The sequence below is a fragment of the Oncorhynchus clarkii genome, unplaced genomic scaffold (assembly GCF_045791955.1).
Source record: "Oncorhynchus clarkii lewisi isolate Uvic-CL-2024 unplaced genomic scaffold, UVic_Ocla_1.0 unplaced_contig_9257_pilon_pilon, whole genome shotgun sequence".
In the NCBI taxonomy this organism is placed as follows: domain Eukaryota; kingdom Metazoa; phylum Chordata; class Actinopteri; order Salmoniformes; family Salmonidae; genus Oncorhynchus; species Oncorhynchus clarkii.
This window is the reverse complement of record NW_027258710.1, coordinates 476-6,173: the sequence shown is the minus strand read 5'-3', so window position 1 is coordinate 6,173 and position 5,698 is coordinate 476. Positions and strand designations below refer to the sequence as shown.

Below are 5,698 nucleotides of genomic sequence, written 5' to 3'. Positions count from 1 at the left end.
GGAACATGTAGAATATGGACTGGTGAAACTCACCATCAGGGGAGGGGACATATAGAATATGGACTGGTGAAACTCACCATCAGGGGAGGGGACATATAGAATATGGACTGGTGAAACTCACCATCAGGGGAGGGAACATGTAGAATATGGACTGGTGAAACTCACCATCAGGGGAGGGATGGAACATGTAGAATATGGACTGGTGAAACTCACCATCAGGGGAGGGAGGGGACATATAGAATATGGACTGGTGAAACTCACCATCAGGGGAGGGGACATATAGAATATGGACTGGTGAAACTCACCATCAGGAGAGGGAACATGTAGAATATGGACTGGTGAAACTCACCATCAGGAGAGGGAGGGAACATGTAGAATATGGACTGGTGAAACTCACCATCAGGGGAGGGGACATATAGAATATGGACTGGTGAAACTCACCATCAGGAGAGGGAGGAAACATGTAGAATATGGACTGGTGAAACTCACCATCAGGGGAGGGAGGGAACATGTAGAATATGGACTGGTGAAACTCACCATTAGGGGGGGGAGGGAACATGTAGAATATGGACTGGTGAAACTCACCATCAGGGGAGGGAACATGTAGAATATGGACTGGTGAAACTCACCATCTCTCTCTGTGGGGGTAGCTCATCCGTGACATCATACTGAGGGACCTGTAAAGTCAGGTCGTTATTGTAGAAGAGAAACTCAACGAGAGAAATTCAACGTTTAAATCTGATTAAATTAAAGGTAAAATAAATACTCAATGTTCACCTGATGCCCAAGTAACATTAATACCAGACATATTAAACAGTGTATAGAAGGACAGATAGGAAAGACACAATCTTTCTATGTGAGGCTGAAACATCCAAACTCAGAATAACAACACATTTCATTAAAGTATAACATATGTAATAATGTAATAATAAGCTCCACCACAGTAGAACATCTAGACTAGAGGTCCACCACAGTAGAACATCTAGACTAGAGGTCCTCCACAGTAGAACATCTAGACAAGAGGTCCTCCACAGTAGAACATCTAGACTAGAGGTCCTCCACAGTAGAATATCTAGACTAGAGGTCCACCACAGTAGAACATCTAGACTAGAGGTCCACCACAGTAGAACATCTAGACTAGAGGTCCACCACAGTAGAACATCTAGACTAGAGGTCCTCCACAGTAGAACATCTAGACAAGAGGTCCTCCACAGTAGAACATCTAGACTAGAGGTCCACCACAGTAGAACATCTAGACTAGAGGTCCTCCACAGTAGAACATCTAGACTAGAGATCCTCCACAGTAGAACATCTAGACTAGAGGTCCACCACAGTAGAACATCTAGACTAGAGGTCCACCACAGTAGAACATCTAGACTAAAGGTCCTCCACAGTAGAACATCTAGACTAGAGGTCCACCACAGTAGAACATCTAGACTAGAGGTCCTCCACAGTAGAACATCTAGACTAGAGGTCCACCACAGTAGAACATCTAGACTAGAGGTCCACCACAGTAGAACATCTAGACTAGAGGTCCTCCAAAGTAGAACATCTACGCTAGAGGTCCGCCACAGTAGAACATCTAGACGAGAGGTCCACCACAGACAACACAGTAGAACATTTAGACTAGAGGTCCACCACAGACAACACAGTAGAACGTCTAGACTAGAGGTCCACCACAGAGGAACATCTAGACTAGAGGTCCACCACAGAGAAACATATAGACTAGAGATCCACCACAGACAACACAGAGAACATCTAGACTAGAGGTCCACCACAGTAGAACATCTAGACTAGAGGTCCACCACAGACAACACAGTAGAACATCTAGACTAGAGGTCCACCACAGACAACACAGTAGAACATCTAGACTAGAGGTCCACCACAGACAACACAGTAGACATCTAGACTAGAGGTCCACCACAGACAACACAGTAGAACATCTAGACTAGAGGTCCACCACAGACAACACAGTAGAACATCTAGACTAGAGGTCCACCACAGACAACACAGTAGACATCTAGACTAGAGGTCCACCACAGACAACACAGTAGAACATTTAGACTAGAGGTCCACCACAGACAACACAGTAGACATCTAGACTAGAGGTCCACCACAGAGTAGAACATAGAGAGTCCACCACAGAGGAACATCTAGACTAGAGGTCCACCACAGTAGAACATCTAGACTAGAGGTCCACCACAGTAGAACATCCTGACTAGAGGTCCACCACAGTAGAACATCTAGACTAGAGGTCCACCACAGTAGAACATCTAGACTAGAGGTCCACCACAGACAACACAGTAGAACATCTAGACTAGAGGTCCACCACAGTAGAACATCTAGACTAGAGGTCCACCACAGACAACACAGTAGGACATCTAGACTAGAGGTCCACCACAGTAGAACATCTAGACTAGAGGTCCACCACAGAGAAACATATAGACTTGAGGTCCACCACAGCAGAACATCTAGACTAGAGGTCCACCACAGCAGAACATCTAGACTAGAGGTCCTCCACAGTAGAACATCTAGACTAGAGGTCCACCACAGCAGAACATATAGACTAGAGGTCCACCACAGCAGAACATCTAGACTAGAGGTCCACCACAGCAGAACATCTAGACTAGAGGTCCACCACAGCAGAACATCTAGACTAGAGGTCCTTCGACACCCAAAAACCTTTGATTATTAACATTTGAGTTGAGCCAATTCTCCATTTTATTATAACATACGTGATGTCATTGTCTCATACATGATTACATTATCTAGGTAAGGTATCCCTGTAGAAGTTACTGGTTCTTTAGGTTATCACATATTCAGTCCATTACACCACTCTGTTCAACAGTAAGGTTTTCCTGCAGTACTTACTGAACTAGTCAAAGCTGCTCCCAGCAGACAGAACGTTAGAATGAGCACACCCGTCATCCTTCTCCTGCAGGGAGGGGGCGTGTCCACAGGGAAGAGTTGGAGAATGGTTATTGTCTACGCTGAACTAAAATAAAAACACAACACGTAAAGCCCCATGTTTCATGAGCTGAAATAAAACAATTACAGAAATGTTCCATATGGGGGTGGCAGGGTAACCTAGTGGTTAGAGCGTTGGACTAGTAACCGGGAGGTTGCAAGTTAAAACCCCCGAGCTGACAAGGTACAAATCTGCCGTTCTGCCCCTGAACAGGCAGTTAACCCACTGTTCCTGCTGAGGAGTATTTCTGTCTGTAATAAAGCCCTTTTGAGGTGAAAAACTCATTCTGATTGGGTGGGCCTGGCTCCCCATGGCCACCCATGCCCACCCATGGCTGAGCCCCTGCCCAGTCATGAAATCCATAGATTAAGGCCTAATGAATTTATTTCAATTTACTGATTTCCTTATATGGACTCAGTAGAATAGTTGAAATTATTGAATGTTGCATTTATATTTTAGGTCAATATAGTTAGTGTGGTCTGAACGACCAAGCATCTCTCTTACTTTTCCCCTGGTCTGTTGGTTAAAGACAAGTATCTGTTCTGAACGACCAAGCATCTCTCATTCAGAACAGATACTTGTCTTTAACAAACAGACCTGGTTAAAGACAAGTATCTGTCCTGAATGACCAAGCATCTCTCTTACATTTCCCCTGGTCTGTTGGTTAAAGAGATCTGTCCTGAATGACCAAGCATCTCTCTTACCTTTCCCCTGGTCTGTTGGTTAAAGACAAGTATCTGTCCTGAATGACCAAGCATCTCTCTTACCTTTCCCCTGGTCTGTTGGTTAAAGAGATCTGTCCTGAATGACCAAGCATCTCTCTTACCTTTCCCCTGGTCTGTTGGTTAAAGAGATCTGTCCTGAATGACCAAGCATCTCTCTTACCTTTCCCCTGGTCTGTTTATTAAAGACAAGTATCTGTCCTGAATGACCAAGCATCTCCCTTACCTTTCCCCTGGTCTGTTTATTAAAGACAAGTATCTGTCCTGAATTACCAAGCATCTCCCTTACCTTTCCCCTGGTCTGTTTATTAAAGACAAGTATCTGTCCTGAATTACCAAGCATCTCTCTTACCTTTCCCCTGGTCTGTTGGTTAAAGACAAGTATCTGTCCTGAATGACCAAGCATCTCTCTTACCTTTCCCCTGGTCTGTTTGTTAAAGAGATCTGTCCAAAAATCTGAGATGATACCCCAGCAAGATAATTCATCAGGGTTGAGGACATTACTAGTGAGTGTGAGTCGTACATGCCAATCCTGACCTATTTATCACAGACCCTAGAGGAGGTGTGATCTGGGCTCTGTGGGGCATCCCTCTCTCTCTCACCACAATTCTGCCCTCTGTTACTGTCTTCCTGTTATCTTGTCAGGATAACAGGATGTTGCTTTGGTTAGGCGTTGAGGAATGTGTTTTTTCATGGTGATGTTATTGTCATAAAGGCATTGATGATGAAGTGTCCCAGGGAGAGGTGTTGTTCAGAGTGTTGACAGTAGACCAGTGAGAGTAATCTAGTTTAATAGGAAACTAGACAGAAAGTCAGGAACACAGATTTTAATTGATGTGATATTTTTCATCATGTAAACAAAACACTGAACACAAACTGTAATTAACATGTTTCACAACTTGAAAATTACAATCTTCAGTTAGATTTACAGTTTCCTACTCAGAACAGTAAGTCTTTGACTTGAAGAACACAACAGAAGACACATTATAACTGGGCTATGAACTATTATTGTTGTTATTATTATTATTGTTGTTATTATTATTGTTATTATTGTTATTATTATTGGTGTTGTTATTATGATAGGTATTGTTATTGTTATTATTATTGTTATTATTGTTATTATTGTTATTATTGTTATTATTATTGGTGTTGTTATTATGATAGGTATTATTATTATTATTGTTATTATTGTTATTGTTATTATTATTGGTGTTGTTATTATGATAGGTATTGGTATTGTTATTATTATTGTTATTGTTATTATTATTGGTGTTGTTATTATGATAGGTATTGTTATTATTATTGTTATTATTGTTATTGTTATTATTATTGGTGTTGTTATTATGATAGGTATTGTTATTATTATTGTTATTATTGTTATTGTTATTATTATTGGTGTTGTTATTATGATATGTATTGTTATTGTTATTATTATTATTGTTATTGTTATTATTATTGGTGTTGTTATTATGATAGGTATTGTTATTATTATTGTTATTATTATTATTGTTATTATTAGTATTAATATCAAATCAAATCAAATTTATTTGTCACATACACATGGTTAGCAGATGTTAATGCGAGTGTAGCGAAATGCTTGTGCTTCTAGTTCCGACAATGCAGTAATAACCAACAAGTAATCTAGCTAACAATTCCAAAACTACTACCTTATACACACAAGTGTAAGGGGATAAAGAATATGTACATAAGGATATATGAAGGAGTGATGGTACAGAACGGCATAGGCAAGATGCAGTAGATGGTATCAAGTGCAGTATATACATATGAGATGAGTAATGTAGGGTGTATAAACATAAAGTGACATAGTTTAAAGTATAATTGTTATTAGTATTGTCATTGTTATCATTGTTATTATTATGAATAATATTGTTGTTATTATTATTGTTGTTGTTGTTGTTGTTGTTATTATTATTGTTTTATTTTTAATAACAATATTTAGTCCTGGGCGGCCTAAAAATCATATCTACATTCCCCATATACTGTATAT

The 5,698-nt window shown here is 40.3% G+C and overlaps 1 long non-coding RNA gene across 1 annotated transcript; it reads right to left on the bottom strand.

Moving 5' to 3' along the window:
• Positions 1 to 627: 627 nt before the first annotated feature.
• LOC139398298 (uncharacterized) lies at positions 628 to 4,187 on the bottom strand. Its single transcript, XR_011631440.1, has 3 exons — positions 4,106 to 4,187; positions 2,872 to 2,995; positions 628 to 677 (listed from the first exon to the last, which is right to left on the bottom strand). It is a non-coding gene; the product is annotated as an uncharacterized lncRNA (long non-coding RNA).
• Between the last annotated feature and the right edge of the window lie 1,511 nt (positions 4,188 to 5,698).